Source organism: Betta splendens, chromosome 8 (genome assembly GCF_900634795.4).
Source record: "Betta splendens chromosome 8, fBetSpl5.4, whole genome shotgun sequence".
NCBI lineage: Eukaryota > Metazoa > Chordata > Actinopteri > Anabantiformes > Osphronemidae > Betta > Betta splendens.
In genome coordinates, this window is record NC_040888.2 from 2,840,471 (window position 1) to 2,850,470 (window position 10,000).

Sequence of the window (10,000 nt, forward strand, 5' to 3'; positions counted from 1 at the left end):
TATTTACGGCTGTGGCCTGAGTTATAGTTGCACAGGGAGTGAGAGTTACAGCACATACAGGATGCGGTCACGCCTGGCAGAGGCCCGGCCGCGCACGCTCACGTGCCCTGAGGGTTGAGGAGGAAAAGGCACCGGATCGGCTCAAAGAAGCAAAGAACGGACCTCAGGTTTCAATAGTCGTGTTAACGAAGCCACAGTGAATGAGATTCTCAGACACTGGAGGTCATAAACATCCAGACACGTCCTTATTTAAGCTGGGTTTTAATTAACATTTTTACCTCAGTGCTTGAGTTTCTATAGTTTCATGACCCTGAGGTGGTCCAAACCCAGCATCAGATGATGCGAGCATCCTTCCTCACGGTTTGAGCACAGGGCCCTACAGACGGCGTCCATGGCCCCTCAGACGGCCCCTCAGACGGCGTCCATGGCCCCTCAGACGACAAACAGACCCCTCAGACGACAAACAGGGCCCCACAAACGGCCCCTCAGACGGAGTCCATGGCCCCTCGGACGTCCATGGCCCCTCAGACGTCCATGGCCCCTCAGACGTCCATGGCCCCTCAGACGTCCATGGCCCCTCAGACGTCGTCCATGGCCCCTCAGACGTCCATGGCCCCTCAGACGGCGTCCATGGCCCTCAGACGTCCATGGCCCCTCAGACGTCCATGGCCCCTCAGACGCCGTTCATGGCCCCTCAGACGCCGTTCATGGCCCCTCAGACGTCCATGGCCCCTCAGACGGCGTCCATGGCCCCTCAGACGTCCATGGCCCCTCAGACGGCGTCCATGGCCCCTCAGACGTCCATGGCCCCACAGACAGCCCCTCAGATGGAGTCCAGGGCCCCTCAGATGACAAACAGGCCCCTCAGACGTCCATGGCCCCTCAGACGGCGTCCATGGCCCCTCAGACGTCCATGGCCCCTCAGACGGCGTCCATGGCCCCTCAGACGTCCATGGCCCCACAGACAGCCCCTCAGATGGAGTCCAGGGCCCCTCAGATGACAAACAGGCCCCTCAGACGTCCATGGCCCCTCAGACGCCGTCCATGGCCCCTCAGACGCCGTCCATGGCCCCTCAGACGGCGTCCGGGGCCCGAGGCCGCGGCCACATGCGTTGGCGGCGCCGCAGGATAAATAGCTTGGCCCTCATCTTCATCCCACCTCCGACAAATCAGGCTGATTTATGTCCTCCATTGCAGCCGCAGCCCACTGTTTCTGTGTTTAAGTGGCAAACTGCGAAAGACTGAAAGAACAGAAAGCGTTCGAAGGCGGGTGATTTGTGTGTGTGGGGCATCAGCGACGCAGCGCAGCAGCTCCTCAGAGGCGCGACCGAGCAGCTCAGTCGACCACGGCTCGGACCCATCGCCGCCGCTTGTGCACATTTGGTGCATTTAACGGAGCGTGTGTGCACATCCGTCACCGTCCAAAGCGGCCGCGGCGCCGCTGGAACGCGCGTCTCCACAGCATCTGTGCAGACGTGCAGCTGTGTTGACGCCAGCGCCCTGAGCTGTGTGATGTCCACACATGCCCGCGAGGCCCAGTGCATCCTGGGACGCGTGCAGCGGCGGCGGCGGCGCTTCTGGTTCGAACGCGGCTCGGCTGCATTTTACTCAAGTATGAAAGAGAATCACGGCGCGTGTGAAAGCCTCATTGAGCCTCATTCACTCGGACACAGTTCACAAACGAGCAGATTTGAAACTGGCTCATGAACAATTTTACACCAGAGAAGTCGTAGTCAAGCTTTTTCTATGCACATGCTTCACCTGTTGCTGGTTTTTAATATAAGGATGCAAATGGAAAACATTTGTCTTTTATTTTTCCAGTGCAAACGCTACAAAGAAGCACAAAGTCGTCTGAGGTGCATTAACATTAAGTCATCACGGACTAATGTGAGTTGTGTTGAATTGAGTTGTGTTGTGTTGTGTTGTGTTGTGTTGTGTTGTGTTGCGTTGTGTTGCGTTGAGTTGAGTTGAGTTGAGTTGAGTTGAGTTGAGTTGAGTTGAGTTGAGTTGCGCTGCGTTGTGTTGAGTTGAGTTGCGTTGGGTTGCATTGCGTTGCGTTGAGTTATGTTGCGCTGCGTTGCGTTGCGTTGCGCTGTGTTGTGTTATGCTGTGCTATGCTGTGCTGTGTTGCCTTGCGTTGCGTTGTGTTTCATTGCGTTGTGTTTCATTGCGCTGCGTTGCGTTGCGCTGTGTTGTGTTGTGTTATGCTGTGCTGTGCTGTGTTGCGTTTCATTGCGTTGTGTTTCATTGCGCTGCATTGGGCTGTGCTGTGCTGCATTGCGTTGCGCTGCGTTGTGCTGTGCTGCGTGGTGCTGTGCTGCGTTGCATTGTGTTTCATTGCGTTGTGTTGCGTTGCGTTGCGTTGCGTTGCGCTGTGTTGTGTTATGCTGTGCTGTGCTGTGCTGCGTTGCGTTTCATTGCGTTGTGTTTCATTGCGCTGCATTGTGCTGTGCTGTGCTGTGCTGCATTGCGTTGCGTTGCGTTTCATTGCATTGTGTTTCATTGCGCTGCGTTGTGTTGTGCTGTGCTGCGTTGTGTTGCCTTGCGTTGCGTTGTGTTGCATTGCGCTGTGTTGTGTTATGCTGTGCTGTGCTGTGCTGTGCTGCGTTGCGTTGCGTTGCGTTTCATTGCATTGTGTTTCATTGCGCTGCGTTGTGTTGTGCTGTGCTGCGTTGTGTTGCCTTGCGTTGCGTTGTGTTGCATTGCGCTGTGTTGTGTGCAGTCGGGTGCCGGCTCTGCTGCCACCGATGGATCAAAGATCAAAGAGGCACGAGGAAACGACTGGAACGACTGGAAGACGGAGTCTGGAGGCATTAATGGATAAATCATGGATGAAGCGCTGAAACAAGCTAATGCAAAGTACAGCACATGAAAAATGGAGAGCTTGGAAAGAAAGTGTGTGGATTTTAATAGTAAAGTCACTGCGAAATTTAGAGACGAATCGCTGAAAGGAGAGAAGTGAGCTTCGTTCTCACGTTTCCTGTTGGACTGAGACGTAATAATGTGCTGAAGCCGTTCAGTCAGCCTGTTTTACCCCGTGCCCCTTCCTCCACCAACACAGGCTCATTTCACCCACAGACCTCCAAACTGGGACCAAACTGGGACCAAACTGGGACCATGTGAAGCACTGGGTTTCTGTCACTTCAAGCGGAGCCTGTTTGATCTGAGCAGCAGCCGAGGCTCCGTTACAGAACCCGACTTCAGTCCAGCCGACGCACGTGAACGAGGCGACGTTTGTCTGCGCTGCGTGTGTGTTTGTGTGTGTTTGTGTGCGTTTGTGTGTGTTTGTGTGTGTTTGTGTGCGTTTGTGTGTACGGCCCGTTGCGGGTCCGCGCTGGCATTCTGCTGGTATTTGCAGAGGTCAGGCATAATGAGCTCAGCCTGCTGAAGGCGGAGCACGCGTCCGGCGTGACGGTGTGAGTGAGCGGATCTCCACCCGTGACGACGTCGCGTCGACGCTTTTCCAGTTCAGGTGCAAAGGTTTGAGTCGGGACCACGTTTGTCAGCGTCCATCAACAGTGATCCGGGGAGGAATCCATCACAGTCGCCAGTGGAGGAGATCCACGGTGACAGAGGCTCCGAGTCCTGGGACAGACTCTCATCAGATCAGCATCCAGAGCTTCTGCCTGGGTTCAGATCTGGATTTACTGTCTCCAACTCCAGCCGTGCACTGGGGCCACTTTATTAGGGACACCTGTCATTCACACAGACCTTTGGTTCGTCCTCACATTAAACCAGAAGAATCATTCAGTACTGAGCGTCTGCCAGTCTCATCGTCTCCATTGAGTCCAAACACTGATCAAGTCCAACAAACTGTGCAACCACCGCTCCGCTGCTGTTACTGATGTACAAACAGCGCGCGTGCACGTGCGCGTGCACGTTGCAGACGGCCGGGGGCTCCAGCAGCCAGTGGCGGCGTCAGGAAGCATCTCATCAGGGACGGAGCAGAAGCAGAAGGAGGGAGTGGAGCAAACAGCAGCGCTTCAGTGGAGCCTCTGTTGGTGTCGCTTCGCTCCTCGCAGACGTCACCTTCATGAGGTTCAATACGCTGCCGCACGCCTTCTGTGCAGCGTTGTGCCAGTGCTCGGCTCTGTTTGCTGAGTGAGAGGCCGTGGACACACACTGTTTAAAATTGTAAATGTCTCCTGTTTGTTTCCAGTGAAGTAACAACATGAGGCTCAGCTTCGTGCCCGTGGCCACGATTTCAGTTTTTAGGGAAGTGAAGCAGAACACAGCGGAGCTCTTTGTGTGTGTGTGTGTGTGTGTGTGTGTGTGTGTGTGTGTGTGTGTGTGTGTGTGTGTGTGTGTGTGTGTGTGTGTGTGTGTGTGTGTGTGTGTGTGTGTGCGTGTGTGTGACCGAGCCCTTCAACTTTTTAACTTTGCACTGGGTCTAAGCAGCAGAGGGGGGGGCGAGGTGGTGCAACAACAGAGCTGAGAGGATGAGACAGGAAGGTGGGGGAAGAGGCAGGAGACACATGGCTCGGAGGCGGAGGGAGACAGAGCAGCGGGAGGCGATGGAGGCCGGGAGGACGCGGGGTTAGTGGATGCGGAGCGTCTGAGAGTAACGAGGGCTGAAGGAGAGAAGGAGGAATGTTTCATGGCTGCTTGTTTCTGGTCTCACCTTTGTCTCTGCACCTCCAGCTGATGGAGCAGCGATGCTCGCTGTACGTTTCTCCTCCATTTATTATAAATGGCGCCGCAGACGCTCACGCTCCCGTCGTCGGGGGCCGCGTGGGTGCGTCGTCCCACCGCTAACCGCTCCTGCAGCTTATTACAGAGTCAGACAGTCACCGTAGCTGGCAGCTTTACATTATTCAGGCCGCGCCGACATTATAGGACATCAAGACGTTAAGCGCTGCCACGATCCTGTTGTTCAGACTGGAGACTCAGAGCCAGTTCAGTGCTGTTTGGTTCAGAACCGCGGCCTTTAGTCCGTTCTCTGTTCATGCTCACGTCCGTTTGCCTCGTTTTCCATGTGTCATCCTTGTTTTCTCCTGCCGTCAGTCCCACTGTCAGTATGTGTGTGTGTGTGTGTGTGTGTGTGTGTGTGTGTGTGTGTGTGTGTGTAGGTGTGTGTGTGTGTGTGTGTGTGTGTGTGTGTGTGTGTGTGTGTGTGTGTGTGTGTGTGGTGCATTGGAACCCTGAGGGGACGTGTGTCCTTCCAACGAAAGGAGAAACGTGCGATCCCGCGATCAGGCACAAGGTAACGCACAAGACACAACTTCACGGGAGCGAATCAAACGCACCTGTGTACAAACACACACTCCCTGGAGACGAGCACGCTAAGCTGTTGACTTGCACTGTCACACAAAGACAGATGAAGGTGATAAAGTGGCCGACATCACCACCCGTCACTTTCTGTTTCCTGTCCACTCCTCCACACACACACACACACACACACACACACACACACACACACACACACACACACACACACACACACACACACACACACACACACACACAGGGTCACCTCAGTTCCTTTTCTCCTCTCACACCCTGATGAGCTGCCATTGAGCCTGAACTGGTTCAGGTCCCATTTGTTGCTGAACTCAAATGTTCATTCTTGATCTTCACTTTAAAAACACGACTGTGGTCCGCGTGTTTGTGCTGGAGTTGCCTCCGTAAACTTGGCTATGCAACATTAATTTAGGCCAAACCCCGTCTATGTATTATGCATCACTCCATTTCTTGTTCCACACAGATTGAGCGTGATGAACGAAGGAAATACGACAGAATTCAGTGCATAGAGGAGCTGAGACCGGTTCAGAGACTGTGGAGGAGAATGAGCTTCAGTGTGTTTGTGGCACAGTTGCATGAGAAAATGTTGGTAAATGTTCAGCTGCTTCTCTCCTCTCTCTGTTCAGCCTTAATAAATGATCCTAGCTGTGCTAATAGGAGCGCAGCACATAACTGAGCTTTGGGGAAAAAACGCGTCACTGTTGGTGTTAAACAGACAAACGCACATCAGATGCAGATTCAGCGTCCGGGAGGAGGAGGTCGCGACCCTCCACTAAATAAGCAGGAAGTGAGCGGTGACTAAGCAAAGTGCACACATCTGCAATTATGTGTTTGCATGTTCTGCCTGCGAACATGCAGCTAATAACCTCCTGTTGTCGTGTTGTTGCTCTTATTTCAGATCATCACTTGTGACCTACTTGGAGTGAAACACCAGCCTCTGCTGAGCCGCGCTGATAAAAATAACTCCGAGGGAAACACGCAGACACGCTCCCGCTCCGCGCGCACACAGGCTCTGCATCCGGACGCACGGCCGGCGTGTGGGCGTGCACGAGGCACGTGCACGAGGCCCGTGCACGCGCGTCAAGAATGGCAGTGTCACCGTCTTATTATTGTGTCAGCTGTGGTTTGCGTCTCCTCCTCTGTTGTTTTCCCTCCTGACCCTGACGTTGTCTCATCTCCACTCTCAACAAAACAGCCTCTTAGACCTATTTACATAGAGGTCTGCAGGAAACCCACCCGTACCCACAAACGGCTGGAGTGCAGAGTCGGCCATCGCCTAGAGCTGGTTAGTGAGCTGTTTGAAGAGGCAAATGAGCCGATACAAAGGCCAGCGCTCCAACAAGGACGTGGAGTCAGAGAGAAGTCTCGCTGACGCTGCTCCTCCACCTTTCTCCCTCTCTCCATCGCTCCTTTGTTCCACTGGTTTGTGCCTTTGGGGCGACGGAGACCTGCAGGACAGGAAGGAAAAGACGCTGGCTCCTTCACAATAAAAGCACGGCACAGGTGATACATGAGACAGATGGAAGGATGCAATAGTAGGAAGGAGACTTTTCTTTTGCTGGTGGGAAATTAAATTGCTCTGCGTGGAAAACAATCCAACAACTAACCAGCAACAACAACAGCTACAGTGAGTATGAAGCGCTGAGAACATATTTACAAGCTACGTAGCAATTACACCTCCACGTACCACTTGAAAGTAAATCCATTAATGAGGCTTAATGACTCATTGACTCGTCGTCAGCGCTAATGACTTTGCTGCACGTCTATATAGATGGAGGACGCACCAGGACCGGTAGCAGCCAGTGTGTATGTGATTATCAGGCATGTGTAAAAGAAGCAGATAAACATTCACTGTCGCTCTGTGCTGCATGAGATGCTTTGATGAGATGTACCATCAGTGTGATACTAATAACCAGCTCCAACAGCTGAGCTGGAACTGCAAAGGCAATTTCAAGTCTTTATTCCCATTTAGCTTCTTATCAAATTACACTCCCACACACACAAGCACTGTCAAAGGCACACAGCCACATTAAGATCTCATTCGGAATGATTGGCCATTACGCTGCGATAGCGGAGTGAGGAGTAATAAGAGAAATACAGCTGTCAGCAGCTGTCGCCTGCACATGGACGCGAGCGGCCTCTAAGAGCAGTGAAACGAACACGAGGTTCCAAGTGAGAACCACACACACACACACACACACACACACACACACACACACACACATACACACACACACACACAAGGAAAGAAGCAGCAGATGGCTGAGTGACCCTGAGGTTTTGTCCCTGCGTCAGTTTGCTTGACATTGTAGACACAGTTGTCACTTAGACTTAGAAGCTGTGGTCCCTGTCTCAACAGACACACACACACACACACACACACACACACACACACACACACACACACACACACACACGCTCATTTAACGCGTGTGGCCACAGATCCTGCCTTACGAGGACTTCACATTCATTACAGCTGTTGTGTTGCTGCTGCATCAGGATAAACAAGTTTGTTTTTACCCCAAAATGTCGACATGAGGGTTCGTTTAGAGGCAGAGAAGGAAATATGATCCTCGGAAGCAAAATATGGTTCAAATATTTTTCATTTGGCTTCTATTGATTCTACTCAGTCACACACAGTAACGTACACTGAAGCACTGGGGGAAACGTCCACTCTGAGGATTATCACTGCAAACACAACAATCAAACTACATATGAAACACTATCACTAATAAAGTCCTACAACATAATACAACTAAGCCTTCTAATCGGCTGCTATTCATTCTCACTTTGTTTTTTGTTCTCAGCTTCTTCAGGTTTACAGCAGTGATAAATGTCTCCAGAATGAATGGACGCTGAACTGAGTTGTGCTGCAGACGACACACTCTCAAAATGCTGCATTGATGGTGGAACAGTCTACAAACACCGATGGGAGAGAGGGAATGAAGCGTAGAGGAGCTGATCTGGAGGACGCCGGCGGTTCCTGTGCAGCTGAGTTGCATCTGCAGCGCGGCCCGGTCCACACGCGGCCCGGTCCACACGCGGCCCACACGCGTCCGGCACCGGGCCACGTGCAGTTCGGTTCCTGGTTCCGGTTCCCGTCCACCCGCGGCCCGTCCAAAACGCATTTGTTTGAAGCTGTGTGGATCCGGTTCATGCACACGCGCGCGCCCCAAGCTGCTTCGCTGCAGGTGAGCGGACGGGTCACACAGAATAATATCACAGTCACTCATTAACATTACATACTGGACCAGGCATTCGTTTGGATCGACGACAGCCCAAAAGTGTCTGCTCGCGTCGTGTCACAGGCTTCAAAACGAATTATGAACTGTGGCTTTAGAGCAGAGCAGCCCTGACGGCTTTGTTTGGATTCTGAAAGTAAGACTCACTTTGAACTAATATAGTGACTTCTTTTAATGATGTTATGAAGCTAAAGTGGAAGCTGCTTGTATTGCAATAAAACAGATGCCTTGTTCCTGCTGAGGAAATGAAAAGTTAATTCTTCTCTTCTTACTCACAGATCGTGATTCTCCCGGGAGTCATCGCTGCAGAAGGTCAGACATGACATTTGTTTATGTTAAAGTCAGATGATTTTGAGCATGTTTCCCCAACAGGCCCCGTTTTCTTGGACTCAACATCTGCTCTGACATCCTGTCATTTTCTGCAGATGCTAAAATACCTGATTTTTGAGTGCTGACAAATGATGGTCTCCTGCTGATAGAGGGCATGAATCTGTCATTATCTATCATAAGCAGCATTAATGGTGTGTGGCTTAATCAGGAGGAGACTAAGAGGTTGGGGTTGGGTTAGAACCTGGTCATGGGTTGTGCCTCTGTGTTCTGACCCCTGTTTTGAATAATCTTATTACAGCTGCAAATATTGGATCCAAACCTAAAGAGCTGCTGACGTACAGATCAAATGGAGCTGTCGCGTCTCATCCAGGCAGAGGAAGTCATTACTAATGTTTCTGTTTTGCAAACCAAGCACTTGGCTCAATAATTAGCATGCCTTTAATTGCCTTCCAGAGTAAAAGCCACATTTATTGTATGTGACAAACGTCCGTTCCCAGAAGCGGTGCAGGTTGACTTGAACTGAGCGCTCTCGCTGGTGCTAATTACCTCTGACGGGAGTCTGCATGCGGCGTCCAGGCGCCACAGCCCTGCTTTGAAATAATAAAAGTTTGTTAGAGAGAAGAGATTGAGAGAGACGGGTCCACCTGAAAAAGATTAGCTGTGAAATCTGATTAAAGAAATGCAGAGATTACAGGTGATAAAGGAGGAGAGAGTCAGACAGTGAGAGAATCAGAAGGACATGAAAGGTAAAAGAGATGAAAGGAACAACCTCCACTCTGTTTCCTGCTTTAGAACCACAATATTTCCCATGAGGCCGAGCGGCGCTGGACTTTTGCCCTTCAGCACACGGTGAAGGTAGACGTCAAACCGACCATCTGTTACTCTGCTATCGTAGCGTCAGGTTAGCTTCATATTAGGAGGTTAGCTTCACGTTAGGAGGTTAGCTTCATATTAGGAGGTTAGCTTCATGTTAGGAGGTTAGCTTCATGTTAGGAGGTTAGCTTCACGTTCGGAGGTTAGCTTCATATTAGGAGGTTAGCTTCACATTCGGAGGTTAGCTTCACGTTCGGAGGTTAGCTTCATGTTAGGAGGTTAGCTTCACGTTGGGAGGTTAGCTTCACGTTGGGAGGTTAGCTTCACGTTGGGAGGTTAGCTTCATGTTAGGAGGTTAGCTTCACGTTGGGAGG

The 10,000-nt window shown here is 51.6% G+C and overlaps 1 long non-coding RNA gene across 1 annotated transcript; it reads left to right on the forward strand.

Annotated features, from left to right (window-relative positions):
* Positions 1–2,629: 2,629 nt before the first annotated feature.
* On the forward strand, positions 2,630–9,192 carry LOC129604496 (uncharacterized). Its single transcript, XR_008695411.1, has 5 exons — positions 2,630–6,028; positions 6,140–6,868; positions 8,049–8,432; positions 8,762–8,795; positions 9,112–9,192. It is a non-coding gene; the product is annotated as an uncharacterized LOC129604496 (long non-coding RNA).
* The last annotated feature ends 808 nt before the right edge of the window (positions 9,193–10,000 follow it).